General features: G+C 41.8%; 1 protein-coding gene across 1 annotated transcript in view; it reads left to right on the top strand.

Moving 5' to 3' along the window:
• Window positions 1-11341: 11341 nt before the first annotated feature.
• Window positions 11342-18071, top strand: part of KLHL15 (kelch like family member 15) — a 35452-nt gene continuing 28722 nt past the window's right edge. The window contains exon 1 of the mRNA XM_025438749.3: window positions 11342-11791. The gene's annotated coding sequence lies outside the window, so the exon portion shown is untranslated. The remainder of the gene's footprint in view (window positions 11792-18071) is intronic.

The raw sequence follows: 18071 nt of genomic DNA, 5'->3' as shown, positions 1-18071 counted from the left end.
GCCTGCCTGAAGACTCACTAAAAAACAGGAGGCAAAGTTTCGGAATCCATACGCTGCTGCCCTGGCGGATATTTGTGTAGGCAACGCTAAGGGCAGCCCCAAAAAAGACCCTTTGCTAGGCGGGTGATGCAACCGCCAAGCGCGCTGGCGAGGGAGAAGCCATTTCCGGTTCCCGTAGGGATGGCCGGAAGTTTCCTGGAACCTGGGAACGTTCTCGCGGGGGGCGGGGGGGTGAGGCTAGACGGAGGGGCTGTCCATCTTTACTGATTTCCATAATTTAATAAGGCGAGATCGGCTCGGGGTGCGGCTCGCCTGTAATGGCCACGCTGGCAGCGCTCATGGCCCTGCGCGTCACCTGGCGGGTGGCGGGGAGGGCGCCCTCGCGCGGAGGTTTCATGAAATGGTCAGAGGCCCAGGGATGGGAAGAGCCAAGTCCCTAACTTGTTCTCAGAGACAGGTTTCTAGGGCCCGGGAGGCGGGTCCATGGTGGCTCTAAACTGCACAGCATAGAGTTAACATAGGATAGAAGCGAAGTGTTGTAAAAGCGCCCAAGAAGGTTTGCTTTTGTTTTAAGCCCATACAGGAAAACTAACTTCTTTAATGGAAAAATTTCCATCCAATCGGTATTTTAAAATTTAAAGACTTCGGGGACTTTACTTTTTTTCACGAGGTATCAAAAAGAAGCCGAGTAATTTTTGTTTCTCCCCATGCATTTCTACACTTATACAAATTTTCTGTCATGAACAGCTGTTCATTTCTAGCCAGCAAAAAATGTAAGGAGAAGCGACTAAGAATTTAGATTACCTGTGTTTATTGAATACTTAAGTAAGATTAAAAGGAATATAGGTTTTCTATTACGTAAGTTTTAGGTTACAACAGTTTACCTAAAATAGGAAATTTTATTTCAGCAAGTGCATTCATTGGTTAAGTGATGGTAGAGAACTGTGCAATGTATTGTATTTGAATGGAAGCATTTATTTCCTAAATTTAGCGACTTATAAATTTGTAAGTTTATAAATTTAGAATTTATCTTACATTCTAAATAGTTATACCAGCCAATTCAGGAAACCTATTGAGGTGATAAAAATGTAGAAATGTCAACTCATTACGCTATACACCTGAAACTAATGTAATATTGTATGTCAACTATAATGAAAGATAAATGTTGAACTAGTGGTGATGGTTGCACAACTTTGTGAATATACTAAAAACCAATGAATTGTATGGTTTAAAAGAGTGAATCTTGTGGTATGTGAATTATATATCAATGAAAAATAAAATTCATTGATAATGAATAGAACATAATATGCTTTATTGTCAAACGTATCCTGGAAGTGGAAATGTCACAAGAAATAATGTTATTAAAAATTATAAATATTGGCACTGACTTAATAGGTATTTATTTTATTTATTTATTTTATTTAACCCTCACAACAATCCGATGAAGTAGATAGTATTACCCCATTTTTACAGGTGAGGAAAGTGGGTCCTTGAAAGATTATATAACATGCCCACAGTCCCACAGCTTCTAAGTAGCAGAACTGGAATTCATAGGCAATTACAAGCATACTCTTTTTAAAGAGTCGGCTTTGAGGTAAAGCTTGCATACCATGAAATTCACTCACTTTAAATATACAAGTCAGTGATTTTAGTAAATGTACAGAGCTGTGTAACCACAGTCCAAATTTTGAATATTTCCCTCACCCCAAAGAGACCCCTCATGTCTACCTGCTGTTAATCCCCCTTCCCATCTCTGGCCCCAGGCAACCACTAAAGATCTTTGTCTCTACAGACAATTTCTGGACATTTCACATAAATGGAAGCATATAATGTTGTTTTTTGCATCTGGCTTCTCACACTGAGCATAGTGGTTTTGAGATTCATCCATGTTATAATAATTCCATCACATGGGCATATCACATTTTGTTAATCCTTTCATCAGTTGATGGATATTTGGATTGTTTGCACTTTTGGCTATTGTGAATAATACTGCTATGAACGTTGGTGTACAAGTTTTTGTTGTGAATAATGCTATGAACATTTCTGTACACATTTTTATGAAAACATGTTTTCATTGCTCTTGGTAAATATCTAGCTGTCCAATTGCTGAGTGCAATGGTAAATCTATGTTTAACATTTTGTGGAACAAACTTTTCTAAAGTGGCTGCACCATTCATTCCTACCAGCAATCTATGAGGGCTCTAGTTTCTCCACATGCTCACCAATGCTTGATTCTGTTTTTTTTTTTCTTTTTATTGCAGACATTATAATAGGTGCAGTTTTCATTTGCATTTCTCTAATGACTAATGATGTGTTGAGCATCTTTTCATGTACTTATTAGCCATTCACATTTCTTTTTTTTTTAAGATTTTATTTTATTCATGAGACACACACACAAAGAGAGAGAGAGAGAGAGAGGCAGAGACACAGGCAGAGGGAGAAGCAGGCTCCATGCAGGGAGCCCGACATGGGACTCGATCCCGGGTCTCCAGAATCACACTCTGGACTGAAGGCGGTGCCAAACCGCTGAGCCACCCGGGCTGCCCGCCATTAACATTTCTTCGGTAAAAAAGCTATTCCAGCCCATTCTTAAATTGGGTTACTTATTTTCTTATTATTGAGTTGCAAGAGTTCTTTATAAAGTCTGGATACAAGTTTCTATCAGATACATTATTTGCAAACATTTTCTGCCAGTCTGTCGCTTCTCTTTTCACTTTCTTTTAAGATTTTATTTATTTGACAGAATGAGAGAGCAAGTGCGCAGGCAGAGGGAGACAGAGAAGCAGGCTCCCCACTGAGCAAAAAGCCCTACATGGGGCTTGATCCCAGGAATCTGGGATCATGACCCAAGCCAAAGGCAGGCACTTACTATCTGAGCCACCCAGGTGCTCCAGTCTTTGCATTTTCTTAATGGTATCTTGGAAGAGCAAAAGTTTTTAACTTTGATAAAGTCCAATTTATTTCTTCATTTATGAATCATGCTTTTGGTATCATTATTTAAGACTGCTTTACCTAGCTGAAGTTCACGAAGATTTACTTCTAGGGTGTTTTTTTTTTTTTTTTTTTTTTAGGTTTTCTTTTTAAAGATTGATAGTTTTGGAATGCCTGGGTGGCTCAGTGGTTGAGCGTCTGCCTTTGGTTCAGTGCATGACCCCAGGGTCCGTGGATCAAGTCTTGCACTGGGCTCCCTGTGGGGAGCCTGCTTCTCCCTCTGCCTGCGTCTCTGCCTTTCCCTCTGTGTCTCTCATGAATAAATAAATAAAATCTTTAAAAAAATATTGATAGTTTTAGCGCTTATATTTAGGCCTATGATCTATTTTGAGTTAATTATTGTGTAAAGTGTGAGGAAAGAATTTAACTCCATCCAAAAGTTTAAATCTTTTTACATGCAATTGTCCCACCACTAATTGTTGAAAAGACAGTCCCTTCCCTATTGAATTGCCTTGGCATTGTTGTATAAAATAAACTGACCATAAAAGGGGGTTTTCTGGACTCTAAATACTCTTCCATTATCTATATGTCCATACTTATGCCAGTACCACGCTGTCTTGATTTCTGTAGTTTTATAGTACATTTTGAAATTGAAAAGTGTAAGTCTCTCAACTATGTTCTTTTTCAAAACTGTTTTGGCCCTTCTAGAGTTTTTGCATTTCCATAAAAATTTCAGGATCAGCCTGTCAATTTCTGCCAAAAAAGCGGGGGACGGGGGTGGGGGGGAAGCCTACCGGGTTTTTATATGGATTGTTTTGAATCTGTAGATCAATTTAGGGAGAATCACCATTTCAACAGTATTGAAACTTCAATCCCACAGGGCTATCCTGCCTTACCTATACTTAGCATTGCAACGCCCCTCACCAAAACAGTGCTGTTCCTCTCTCAAGTCGCTGGAAAGCATGAAGCTCAGTGGTCCTTTCAGCCAGGCTTGAGCCCTGCTGTTCATGTAATGCTTTCCCTGCTTCTACTTCAGCTACCACCCCAAGCTGTGGCAGCCAGAACTAACTTACCTAAAGTCCCTCTCTACCCTGTATCGACAAAGACATTTTGTCCCAAGAGAGCTATGCAATCACTGTTTTTTTTTAAGAACTTAGTTTTAGAACCAATAAATAACCTCAGAGCTTGGATTCAATCCCGTCTCTATCCTTAACCACACTCCCCAAACCCTAAAGCTGTGCTTCTGGCAACAGTTATTACTGAAGGCTTTTTTTCACTTCTTTCATTGAGCAAACACCATATAGCAGCTCTTCTTTGCTCCCACTCACCTCAGCTCTGGCGCTCACACTTGGTGTGTGTGTGTGTGTGTGTGTGTGTGTGTGTGTGTGTGTGTTTTCATGCACATCTACTGAAATGCAGTGCTTATGAATATGTGGCTTGTACCCTGAGGCTTCTAAAGTATAGTGTTGCTTTTCATTGGTTCATAAAGAACATAAGAATGATTAACTTGGGGGGGAGGAATTTGTCCTTTTTCACACATTCATTTACAAGGGGGCATTGTCTACTTTGTGTTTCAAAGTAAATATAGTCCATTAAAAAACGGTGACATTCATTTCGTTTTTTATAGATAGTGGATGTTTAACAACTTACAATACTTTTCTATCTGGCTTGGCATGTCACATTCTTTGTTTTACCCGTATCTCACTGGCTACTCCTCTTGTCTCCTTGACAATTCTTTATCTTTTCCTGGATGACTCCCTAATATTGGAGTGCTTCAGGCCCAGTCCTTGCTTTACTTCATTCAGCCCCTTTGTAATCTCATAAGCACCTCATGAACATGTGGCTTGCAATGTTGAGGCTTCTGAAACATAGTGTTATTTTTTGCTGTTTTAGCAGGAGTACAAAAATGATTAGCTTTTTAAACATTTATTCTTTGTTCATTTTCAAGGGGACCTTGTCTACTCTGCATTTCCAAGTAATCTATTCAGTTAAATTGGCAACATTCATGCACCTTTTATTGATGACAGACATTTAGCAACTTCTAGTACCTATCTCTCCAGCTGGTAAGCATAGCACACTCTGGTCTTCTGCACCAGCTCCCTGTTTGGGATAGCTCCCTCCCCTTGGCATGCCCCCTTCTCCTTTCTCCCCCACCCCCTGCTCCAAGCCTGCTCCTCTTGAGATCTTCCCCATGTCAGGAAATGCCAGTTCCATCCTTCCAGTCACTCAGGCTGGAAACCTAGGTGACATCCTTGACATCTGTCTTCCCTTTATCCCAATATCCAGGAAACTCTGTTGGCTATACCTTCAGAATATTTGTGGTCTGGCCACTTCCTACAGTTTCTCCTTTAGCCAGTGTTCTATTCCTTTGTTAGACAAGTCTCCTTACCCATTTCCCTGCTTTCACATTTGTCTACTTAAATTTTTAAATAGCCTATTTTATTATTGATATGTGTATGTGCGTTATATGTCCAGTGGGTTTTTTCTTTAGTTTTACTGACATACAGCCCTGTATAAGTTAAAGGTGTATGGCATAATGACTTGGCATAAACATATTGTGAAATATAGTAAGTTAACATCCATCATCTCATACAGAGAAAAAAATGTGGTTTTTTTCCCTGTAATGAGAACTTTGAGGATTTACTCTCTCAGCAACTTTCAAATATCCCATACAGTAGTGTTAACTATAGTCATCATGTTGTACATTACATATGCCTAAACTCTTATTATTTACACAGCAGCCTTAGTGTGAATTATATTGCGCCTTTTCTCAAGAGCTTCCAGTGGTTCCCAGTTTCTCAGTGGCCAAAGCCCTTACAATGGTCTACAAAGCTTTACACAGTCTGGTCCTTCACCTGCTTTAAGTCAAACGCAACCTCCTAACTTGACCATCCCAGTTAAAACTGGAACAGTCCTCCTCCTCAACACTCCTAATCTCTTTGTCCTGCTCTGTTTTTCCTATTGCACTTATCACATTCTGAGGCCACATAATTTGCTTATTTATTACCTCATTTATTTAATCTTTGAAATGGCAAGGGCTGTCATACATTTTGGTCACTGACAGATCCCCAGGGCTTAGTACAGGACTTGGCACACAGTAGGCACTCATAAATACTGATGGCATGAAAAAGTAAATTAGCGTAGATTAGTATTGATTAGATTACTATAGTAAACAGTTTATGGAATTATATAGGAGTAAAAATGCAAGATCATTTAATATGTTCATTAGTATAATAGTATTAGAGTTGAAAAAGCATGGTGAGAGAGGCCACGCAGGAAGTCCTCAGTCTATACTCAGCGGTCTGGTTTTTCTTCTTTTCCCTCTGTCCTTCTTGTGTCCTACACTATAAGCCTATGAAATTATCAGTAGTTCTCTGAATAAAGCTGCTTTGCTGCCTCTCCTAGGCCTGGAACAGACTGTGCTATGGGAGGTTCTTTACTCTCTTCCCTTTCCCTTTGGACTGAATTTAGAAATTACTTCCTCTGATGGGGTACCTGGATGGCTCAGTCAGTTAAGTGTCTGCCTTTAGCCCGAGTCATGATCCTGGGATTGGGCCCCACGTTGGGACTCCCTGCTTCGTCGGGAGCCTGCTTTCTTCTCCCTCTCCCTCGGCCACTCCCCCTGCTTGGGCTCTCTTGTTCTCTCTCTCCATCAAATAAATAAATAAAATCTAAAAAAAAAAAAAGAAATTACTGCCTCTGAGAAGCCTTGTTTGACCCTCTCAAGCCCGGGTTATATCCCTCTATCTTTGTGCTCGCTCACAGAGCACCCATGTGGTCTAAACCTGTCACAATGTGTTGGGGACTCTGAGACCAAACCTGAATCTTTCTAAACCCTTGTTAGCTGGCCACAAGCACAAAGCAGTTATTCTCACAACTGCCAGCAGAGAATTACTTGCTAGGGCTTTATGGATGGAAGTGAAATATGAAGAAGCATTTGGTTCCAGAAAGAATCACATTGTTGAGTCCCCTTGGTCATACAAGGTTAAGTCAAGCTATCAATTCATTTTCATTGAGGTAACTCCCCACATTGATGAAATAACACAAATGTAAATACTTCAAATATACTCTGTGGTGGGGGAGTACCCTTTGAAGGTTTTCTCTGCGTGTGCCCACATTCCTTTCGGATACTTAGGGATCTGGTACTCTCCTAGCAGGGCCCGGGGATGGGTTTAAAGGCTCATGAAACTGGAATAGAGACGGGACAAACCCTTTCCTATCCTTTTTTTAAAAGATTTTATTTATTTATTCATGAGAGACACAGAGAGAGAGAGAGGCAGAGACACAGGCAGAGGGAGAAGCAGGCTCCACACAGGGAGCCCGATGTGGGACTTGATCCCAGGACTCCAGGATCACGGCCTGGGCATGAAGGCAGGTTCTAAACCGCTGAGCCACCCAGGGATCCTCCCTTTCCTATCCTTAAGAAAGGGTTCCCACCTAATGGCTATAGATCTGACTTAGAGATGACCAGAGAAGACATCCCTGTCTAGGGATCTCTAGAAACCATGTCCTGTTTAAAGAGATTGAATTTTCCTTCTGATGGCTTTAGTTTTTTGTTTTGCTAGAGAACCAGAGGGAAAATCAAGTTTGTGAGTTGGGAAGTACACAGGGAGACCTGGAGAAATGTGGAGAGGTGGTGACAGACCAGAAGGCTAGAAATAATAGGAGAGAAGTTACAAGGAATAATTCCAGGCAGCCCGGGTGGCTCAGTGGTTTAGTGCTGCCTTCAGCCCAGGGCGTGATCCTGGAGTCCTGGGACTGAGTCCCACATCGGGCTCCCTGTGTGGAGCCTGCTTCTCCCTCTCTGCCTGTGTCTCTGCCCCACCCCCCCTCTGTGTCTCTCATGAATAAATAAAATCTTAAAAAAAAAAACAAGGAATAATTCCAAGGGACAGGTGACCAGCAACAACCAAGGTATGTAGGCATTAGCTAGGAATCCTCCAACATTCATGAAGACACGGATTTCCGATTAGTCATGCAACATAAAGGCTCAACTTATTGGGCTGTAAAAACAACAAATTTTAAAGGCTGGAAAATTTGTGGAGCCTCTCAGATTGCTTTTTTTTAAGTTTATTTTTTTAAAGTAGTCTCTACACACAATGTGGGGCTCAAACTCACAGTCCTGAGATCAAGAGTTGCTCACTCCTCCAACTGAGCCAGCCAGGCACCCCTCAGATTGCATTTTGAAGGTTCCCTGTGGTATATGGACCAAAAAATAATGTTTAGGACAACACCCACCATCCTTTTTTTTAAAGATTTTATTTATTTATTCATGAGAGACACACACAGAGAGAGAGAGAGGGAGGGCGCAGCAGAGACCCAGGCAGAAGGAGAAGCAGGCTCCATGCAGGGAGCCCGATGTGGGACTCGATCCCGGGACCCCAGGGTCACAACCTGGGCCGAAGGCGGCGCTAAACCGCTAAGCCACCCAAGCTGCCCAACAGCCACCATCCTGTTGGAATGTGTCAGTGTATAGGTCTTGGTGTGTACTGGCAGAAATTGGTACTGATTTGGGGGGGAGGCTATTGAACTTTGAGGGACTGAGATAGACTGTACCCCAACAAGATGCCTTAAAACCCCTGAAAAGCTATAGAGTGCCTGTCAAAACAGTTTTCAAGGGGAAAGAGAATGCATATGTAACCTTATTAGAGTTCACTGAAAATATAATTCTTTGATTCCCATAGATTAAGGTGGGAGCTGGATACATGCAGTGATTACCAAGATAATTACCTTACTGTAGAGTCTGGGTTTCTAAAAAGCCTCGACTTTTTTTGTTTGTTTGTTTGTTTCAAGATTTTATTTATTTATTCATGAGAGACACAAAGAGAGGCAAAGACATGGGCAGAGGGAAAAGCAGGCTCCCTGCAGGGAGCCCAAGGACTCATCCCAGGACCCCAGGACCCTGGGATCACGCCCTGAGGCCCTGAGCCAAAGGCAGATGCTCAACCGCTGAACTACCCAGGCGTCCCAAGCCTCGACTTCTTTTAAAAATAAATAAGTAAAGTGGGGCAGGGGAAGATTATACGGTATCCTAAATTCTCAGAACCTCCAGGTAGAAACTTCCTTCTGACTCTACCACCATTCTTAGACCCAAGCCTCTAGCATGCCTCAGGACATTTCAGACTGCAAGGTAGCAGATTTGAGGAGCATTCTCAAACACTTAAGTTAGAGGACTAGGAAAAGACAGCTTCCATTTGCCCCCGTGGGAATCCACCAGTGTGGAAGGATGCCCTCAAGGTATTTGGGAGCTCCCATTACTTTCCAGTAATTGGTGGGGAAAGTAATTGAATACAAGAATTACCTGGAGGAGTTAGTTTATCTAAATGACGTGGTTTTACTTTGGTCTCAGGGAAGCAGAATGCTCCTTACTGTAGTATAGACCCTTCGATAAAATACTTTAAAAAAATGAGAGTGAAAGAGGTGTCATTACATAGAACATTTTACCCCTAGGAATGGACTCTACATAGTAAATAGTTTGGTGAAAAGATGCAGCCCAGTTTGAGAGTATTTTTAAAAAGGACCTTTTGGACATAATGAAATATCACATATGAGGCTATGTAATGTTAATGTCATAATAAGGGTGTACTGGTCAGAATGGTTTATGGTTTGTGTCATTCACTGTAGGTATATATACCAGCTACACAGAGCACAGACACATTTTGGTTCCTGCTTGAATGAAGAACGTAAGTTTCTCTCTGGACAGGTCGCTGCTACCCTATGTAATGTATACCTCAAAATTAATGTTATTTGGCTCATATACAGAAATCAAAATTCGTTACTTTTAAATGCTCAAGAATAAGGTCTGAAAGCTCAAATGTTCAAACTTGCACGTATGCCATTTTTTTTTCGTATGCCACTTTAAAGTATATTTTAGGGCTTATAGTTTTTTTAAAGCTTGTTTTTATAGTCTAAGTTAGAAAAGGTAAGCTTATTTCCCTGTTTCCGAAGGGTTCAGGTGATTCTCTATTTTTTCCCACGAACTAGCTACTTCAGCAAAACAGTACACCGTGTGCTATCTTGGCCTCTTGGGAAACATGGCATGTTCAAGTTTGCTAGAAAGAGATAATGATCGCTTTCAGCCACACACCTCACTGTAAATTCATCGGGATATTGGTCTAGAGAGAAAATGGCGGCGGGGGGTGGGGTGGGGGTGGGGGTAGGAGAAATTCCTCAGTTTAGGATTAGAAATGGGCAATGGATGGCTTAATTTAAGGTTAGTTGTAGAACCACTGGCCTCCAGCTGTGTATTTCTGTTATTTGCATTTTTCTCACAAAGAGATTTCACAACAAATTTACAGAGCAGTCCTATGGAGTAGTTTTAATATTCTTAAATCAAAAAAGGCGATATTTTAAAAGCATTCGCTAGAACGCTACAGCTGCCTTATTTAAAAAGAACCTCCCCAAATCACTGCTCTCTGAATGTGCGTTCTTGCCATCTTATTTTGACGCAAATAGAATAGCGCTTTTAGAGCCGACATTTCTGTGCGGTGCAGACATGCCGTTTTCCATGAATTTTCCCACCTCTGGGAAATGCATTTCCGAAACGTGTAATTGTTGTGCAATAAGCCGAGTGAACTATGACGCAATTATACCCTGCAAGTTGCCGTGCAAAAATGATGTCATTTGGCGCAGATGTAGTCAATTTTATAACAGGTAGCTATGGCAAGGCTTCCTCCCCGTCGTCGCAGATTCCCCCGCCCCCACCGTGGTGTTCGAGATGCAAAAAGACATTTCCCGGGCGTCCCACTCCACAACTTGTGGAGGGTGGGCGCGCCGCAGTAGCTCGAGCCCCCGGCTCGCGCAGACCGAGCGGGACCGCTGCGGCGGGACGAGCACCACCGAGCATTCCCAGCCCCGACGGCGACGCCACGAGGGAAAACGCGTTAGGTCGCGCCCGCAGTGCAGCGCCCGGCCGCCTCATTCCCTCGGTGGGGCCCGCCGGCGTGGCGGGCCTGAGCGTGGGGCCCCGCGGGCGTGGGACGGCCCTGCCCCCACCCCGCTCCCACACCCGCTCCCGCTCCCCCGGTCCCGGAAGTGACGCGCGCTGGCTGAAACATGGCGGCATTGGCGCTCGACCAGGGGAAGGTAAACACCCTCCGGGCCGCGGCCCGCGCGCGGGCCCCCTCGAGGCGCCGATGGGGGCCGACGGCGCCTCCGAAGCCTGCTTTCCAACTCTCGCCTTCCCACCCTTCGACCTCCCTACCCGCGTGGCAGGCTTCCGTGTTGCGACGACGCCGCATGGGGCCCCCTGCCGGCGGGCCCCGCCTCCCTGGGCCGGCCCCGGGCGGCTCCTGCGGCCCGCAGGGGGCGCGCGGCCCGGAGCGGCCCCTGGCTCGTGGCCCCGCACGCTCCGCCCCTTGCCCGCCCCTTTCCCGCCTTCCTCCACCCCCGGCGTGGGTGATCCTGAGGCTCGGCGCGCTTCGGGGCAGAAGCCCGGAGACGCCGTCGTCGACACCGCTACCGCCGGCGCTTCTGCCGCTGCCCGCGGCCCCCCAGCCCTTTCCCCCGCCTGTGGCCCCGCGTCGGTCCTCCAGCCGAGCCCCGCCGGGCGCCGCGAGGCCCCTGGTGTTGGCAAGGCCGGGCCCGGCCCCGACGCCGCGCCGCCTCGCGCCGAGCCCGACTGTCTCGACTCGCGACTCAGCGCTGTCTTCTTTCCCAGGACTGGTTTCGAGGGGGCCGCTGGCGCGCAGACTCGCCCCCCGCCTGAGCGCCCCGGCCCGGCCCGGGAGCGGCCCCTTGTAAGAGGTTCGAGGAGCCTGCCGAGTGCCATCCCGGCGCCCGACCGCCCACCGCCCGGCCCGCCGGCCCGCTTCTTCCTGATGCAGACTGCCGTCCACTAGAGGCTGGACAGACCCCCGAGGTGCGTAGCCGCCCCTGGCCCGCCGGCCTGCGGGAGCCCGGGCTTCGTCCGCGGCCCCGTGCCCGGCACGGATTCGGTAGCCTTTTCTGCTCAGACCCGAGTCAAACATTTGGTAGACGCCGGGACCTAATTTGTCTTTGAGTTTACTTAAATTGTTTGAAATATAATTTTTTTTAAGGAGGGGAAAAAAAAAACGGAAGAAGCATAATTCAGCCATTTTTTGCAGCACACAGCTGCAGGTACCATGATTATTTTCTCCCTAACCCGTTCCTTCCCTTTAAAAATTCTGTTTATGCCTGAAATAGAACTATGCGAAATGCGAAGCATAAAACGTGGAATAAGAAGGTCTGGGTTCGACTGGGTGACGCTGAGAAAATCGCTTACCGAACCTCGGTTTCTTATCTATGAAATCTAGTCAGTAATAGCCACATCACAGGGTAGCGAGGACTATATGAGGTCATATATGTGAAAATAACCTATAGCTGTAAAGTGTTGTAAAAATGCAAAGCAATTTTTTAAGTAACCCTTGCCAGAGTGGTTAATGTTGTAGTGGCTAACTGTTGCTGCCTCTTCCCCCCCCCCCCCGTATTATAAGTATAAGCAATAAGTACGGAATAGCGAAGCAGTGCCGTGAATCGACTAGAAATATATAATAGTCACGTTGCTTGGCCTTCTTCCTACGAAATGCTAACTGCTTATTTAAATAACGGTATTCTTTAATTCAAATTTAACGTTACTCTACTGCTTTGCTTTTCATTTTTCTAGGCCGCTTATGCCCTTTTTCTTACTCGGAATATTTATTTAACACTTATGTTTTAGTCTTACATATTTTCCGAATTTACATTTATTTTTGTTGATTTCATTAAATTGTGTCTTAGAAAATGCTTTTAAGATATATACTCCAATTTTAATGCTGTTTTTTCGTGTCTAGGGAACAGGATGCCTGAATATCTACTAATTTGAGAATTGTTTTTGAAGAGCTTACAAATGCATTCAGATGTCTGTGATTCTTAAAAGATCTAGAAATGTAGAAATTTTGAACTTTTTGACAATGTAATAGTGTTTATATAATTTAATTCTCTTTTTAAATCGTCACAGCACTTAGTAGGTGTTTAGAACCAGTTTTTCAGTGGGAATGGGTGTTAATTTGCACTCTTGCTGATTTAACTTAGGAATAATGGAGTAAATATTTGTGGTTTGAGAAATTGGATTTATTATTTGTCAGAATTTATAATATATATGTGTAACAGTATGGAATTGTTCTTACTGGGTACATCAAAAATGTAGTATGGTTTGGCTTAAAAATGGTTCACAAAAAGTGAAAGAAGCATTTTTTAACTATATTATTATTATTATTTTTAGCTAGCAAATAGTTTTCTGATTTTTTTCTGAAATGTTTTATTTTATAATCCAATACCAGTTGTTTTTGTATAGGATGGCTTTGTGTTGTGTAAAAAGACAAAATAATTTAAGCGGGCAGGATTAAATTAGCAAATGGAAGAGCCTATTTTAATGTTCTAGCTTTTATACATTGGACTTATCGTTTGTCCTGAAGATAAAATTTTGGCAGATCACCACTTTATTAGGAATTTCAAGGTTTGACCTTCTCTCTGCCTTGATTTGGGTTCTCTGGGGCTAAAATCTTGGAACCAGGGCTGGGTTGGCTTTGTGGGTGTTCGGAAGAGCCCTGAAGTTGGTATAATAATCTGCATATAAAACTGGCATTGTTCAATATAAAGGTGAATGGTAAAATTCATGCTAATTTAAATGTTTAATTTTTCTTCACTTAGAACGCATTAAACAACAAAAAAAACACCATGACAAGTCAAGAGAAGCCTCAGAAGAAAGGAGAAGGCTTTTTATTTTAGTACTTTTAATGACATTTTTTTCCTTCTTTTGGATAAGGGGGCCCAAATTTTCATTTCGCTCGGGCCCTGAAAATTAGCTGGCCTGTTGTCAGCTTGCCCTTCACATTGTAAATATTTTAAGAGTAAATAATATTAACTGGGAGGAGAATGAATATTTAATTTGAGGGGTTGAATTAATTTATTAGCATATATTTCCCCTTAACTGGAATGGTGTAGTTGGTGTGGAGTTTTTTATTGAAGAAGTCACTGGTGAAGCATTGTAGGACACTGTTTAAACACAGAGGCTCTGAAGTGGGGCGGACCCCCAACGCCACGACTTAAGAATCATAGCCTTGGGCAAGTTTCTTAACCTCTGTGAGCTTTGATTCTTCTCATCTTTAAATCAGGGATAGTTACAGAACTTGGAGAGTTATGAGGATTAAATTTATCTCTTTACCCAACAAATAAATATTTATTAAGCACTTACTATGTGCCAAGTGCTGTTATTTCTAGGTTGTGAAGGATACAACAAAGCAAAACTGAAAAAAAAGAAAAAAAACCCAACAGTAAACTAAATAAGTAAAAGAGCCTGTTACCTCTATTTTAATATACTATGGAGAAAAATAAAGCAGAAAGGGAAAGTGAGGATTTCTGGTTGTGGGGGCGGGTGAGATTTTTTGGTTTTTCTTTTCTTTTTTTTTTTTTAAAGATGGGGTTTGGGGAAGGCCTCACTGAGATGACACTGGAATAAAGACCTGAGGGAGCTCTCTATATATCTGGAAATGTAGTGAACATCCCAGGCAGAGGGAATAGTGAGTGTAGAAGCCTTAAGGTGGGCGTGTGGCTGTTTTTCAAGAAACAGCAAAAGAGGCCAGTGTATCGGGGCAGGATGAACAAGGGGGGAGAGTAATAGAGCATTATTATTAACCATCTTAAGAATCATTGGAGGGGCTCTCATGATTCATCTTTGTTGTAGGTATATGTTGTACTGCTACTGGTCCAAAAGTGGAAGGCCTTTTCAGATTTAGAAATTTTTACTTTGGAAGAAACTAGAAAAGGCAAGGTATTTCCTCAAGATACTCTGTTTTTAATATAAGGCCTTTAAAGCTCATCTGGCTGAATCATTGAAACAAATAAGAACAGATAGAAAATTTATTCCTTTGTCTCTGATAAAATCATTGAATTTAGTTAATGATTGTACATCACTTAAAGATTTGCAGGAAATCTGTATCAGAACATCAGGACCTTCCAAAAGATTTAGTTTTTTATAATTCTTGTAGAGAACTAGGATGTTAACGTTATAATGTTGATGATTTCTTGTTAGGAAATAACTTAGAAGATTTGGGGTTTTATTCCCCAATAGAGGCTTTTCCTAGAATTCTCACTGGATCCAATCTCTGAAGGCTAGGGAAGCTGTTTTCCATGACATCACTCTTGGACTACTACTGCTCGTACTGAGGAATAGGCAGAGGAGCATTAAATGAAAATCTCCTGATGAAAAAATAGCATTAAAGCAGGAGTGGCTTTTTTCTTACAAGGTTTCTTGTATTATAGAATGATTAAATGCTAAACATACCTGAAAAGTGAAGTAATTTGGATAATGGGTGCCAACCTGGGACTGGAGAACCCAGAGCCTTCCTAAAAGCTTAGTTAAACGGTCATTTGCAATTTGGTACTGAGCTATAAAAACATTTAGATAGACAAGAAAGAATTTCCAGTATTAAACAAATTAAAGTTATGCAGCCTTTCCTTCCATATTAAACTGAGTTGTTTCTCCATTTGAATAGTGTTATCCAAGAGTAAGATGACTGTTGATAGAGCTAATACAATGAGTCTGTTTTTAAATTTTTCTTGCCTTTTAGATTGAGAATTTAGCCACTTTGAGATTCCCAGACTTTAAATTTTCTTCTTTGTAAGTTACAGAAATGGTGAGAAACTTTATGACTCAGAAATTAATTCTATTTTTATCCGTAGTAAGCCTTGCATTTTCTTTTCAGTGTGCAAGTATGGGATTTTCTGCATTAGTTATCAACTTTGGTAAGCTACCGGTTTGAGGATAAAGGTAGTATGAAATGATTTAAATTTTTCATTGAAAAAAGTATATCAAGCTCTGAGAATCTAGCTTTTGTTCCAAATGACTTAGGATTTTGTATGAATTTTTAAGGAGCTTTGGGAGGAATATGAAAGCATTTAATTATTGCTTATGGCATAAACATGGAGGTTAATTTTGAAATGTCTTCTATTAAATTGCCTAGAATTTGCCTTCAAATCGGAATGGCAGCCTTCTAACTGAAAAGGAAGCATTTAATTTCTTTGCCTTTAATTTCCTGTCCAATTTTACCCCCACTAGACTTCTTTCTTTACTGGTCACTAGAGAGTTTAAACTGTTAGAAATTTCTGTGATATAAATAGCATTAATAGTCTTTCAGGGCAGAGGTAGGAAAAGTATGTTTTGTGTATATGCGTGTGTTGCATTGACCTCTTGATCATACCTTTTGGTCTCAAGACCTCATACTATTAAAAATTTTGGAGATCCTAAAGAGCTTCTAGCTATGTGGGTTGTATCTGTTTATATTTACCAAATTTAAGTTAAAACTAGAAAATTAAAAAATCTAATTAGCATTTTTGCCGAAAATTAAATGTTTTCCAAAACCAAACAAAATTTGGTGAGAGGAGTGGCATCATTTTTACCTTTTTGCAGATCTAATTAATGTCTGACTTAATGAAAGACAATGGGCTTCTTATCAGCTTCTGCATTTAATCTGTTAACCATATTACACGTCTAGCTTCTAGAAAATACTGAGAGAATGAAAGTGAAAAAACAACTTTAATTTTTGTTTTTTTAAAGATTTTATTTGTTTATTCATGAGAGAGAGAAAGAGAGGCAGAGATGCAGGCAGAGGGAGAAACAGGCTCCATGCAGGAAGCGGGGTGCGGGACCCGATCCCAGGTCTCCAGGATCACGCCCACGGCCGAAGGCGGCACGAAACCGCTGAGCCACTCAGGCTGCCCGAAAAAACCCAACTTTTAAAATCATTACTATGAAAATAGTTTTGACTTCGGCGGAGTCCTTTAGGGGACTAGGACCCCATTTGTCCCTAGACGACATTTTGGAAATTGCTATACTAATCACTGTTATGCGTAGAAAATATGAGGCTTTTTTTTTTCTTTAATCAGTGCCAAGTTGATGAAATACTCTTAAGTATTTTTTCGCAGTAGTGTATGTCTTGTCATTTAGTTTAAGTTGGTTCCGCTTTTTTTTTTGTTTTTAGATTTTTTATTTATTCATGAGAGACCCAGAGAGAGAGGCAGAGACACAGGCAGAGGGAGAAGCAGGCTCCATGCAGGGAACCGGACGCAGGACTCGATCCCAGGACTCCAGGATCACGCCCCGGGCCGAAGGCGGCGCGAAACCACTGGGCCACCCGGGCTGCCCTGGTTCCGCTTTTGAATAAAACCTGCCATTTGAAATTTTGAAGGCTAAGTGTAGAATGTATATATACATATATATATATATATATGGGTTTATAAACCATGATTTCCTTTAATCTGATGATCCGTTTTTGAAAAGTGAGGATACAGAATTTCTGTACATTGAACATTTTGTATGTTAGTAAATCTCTCTCCTCAGATCCCCTTAATGGATTTTTTTAACCAGCTCTCATTGATATGTAGTTTTTAAAAATTTATTTATTTTAAGAGATTTTATTTATTTATTCACGAGAGACACAGAGAGGCAGAGACACAGGCAGAGGGAGAAGCAGGCTCCATGCAGGGAGCCCGATGTGGGGCTCGATGTGGGAGGCCCTGGGCCGAAGGCGGCGCTAAACCATTGAGCCACGTGGGTCTCCAGGATCACGCCCTGGGCTGAAGACGGCGCTAAACCACTGAGCCACGCGGGCCCCTCGGTTTTTTTGTTTGTTTGGTTGGTTGGTTTTATTATTTTAAGGTATGTAGTTCTTGAGTTTAGTTTCACAGTGATTCTTAAAATTACTTATTCTGTAAGTTGCTATAATTCTTAGAGATTTCTTATGTGTAAGTTATGTTTTACTTTTTGTATTCTTACACTTTCCTTTTAATACTTAATATTTTTTATTTGCTTATATGTGTGTTTTGTGTTTTTTATTTTAATTTAAGCCTCACTTTTTTTTTTCCTTTTCTTTGTAGCTTCCAGGGTATGGACTGTGAACAAGTTGTTTTTGTTTCATGTGTTCATTTGTAAGTTTGGTTGGTTGATGCCTTAAGCATTGATATTGTAGATCCGTGCTGTCCAATGGAATATAAGACATGTAATTTAAAATTTTCTTATAGCCATGGTTTTTTTTTAAAGTAAAAAATAGATGAGATTACTTTTATGTTTTTATTTTATTTTAAAAAATATTTTATTTATTTATTCATAGAGACACAGAGAGAGACAGAGGCGGAAACACAGG

This window comes from Canis lupus, chromosome X (assembly GCF_003254725.2).
Source record: "Canis lupus dingo isolate Sandy chromosome X, ASM325472v2, whole genome shotgun sequence".
NCBI lineage: Eukaryota > Metazoa > Chordata > Mammalia > Carnivora > Canidae > Canis > Canis lupus.
Note: the sequence above shows the minus strand (reverse complement) of the source record. Positions and strands in the feature narration are given on the sequence as shown.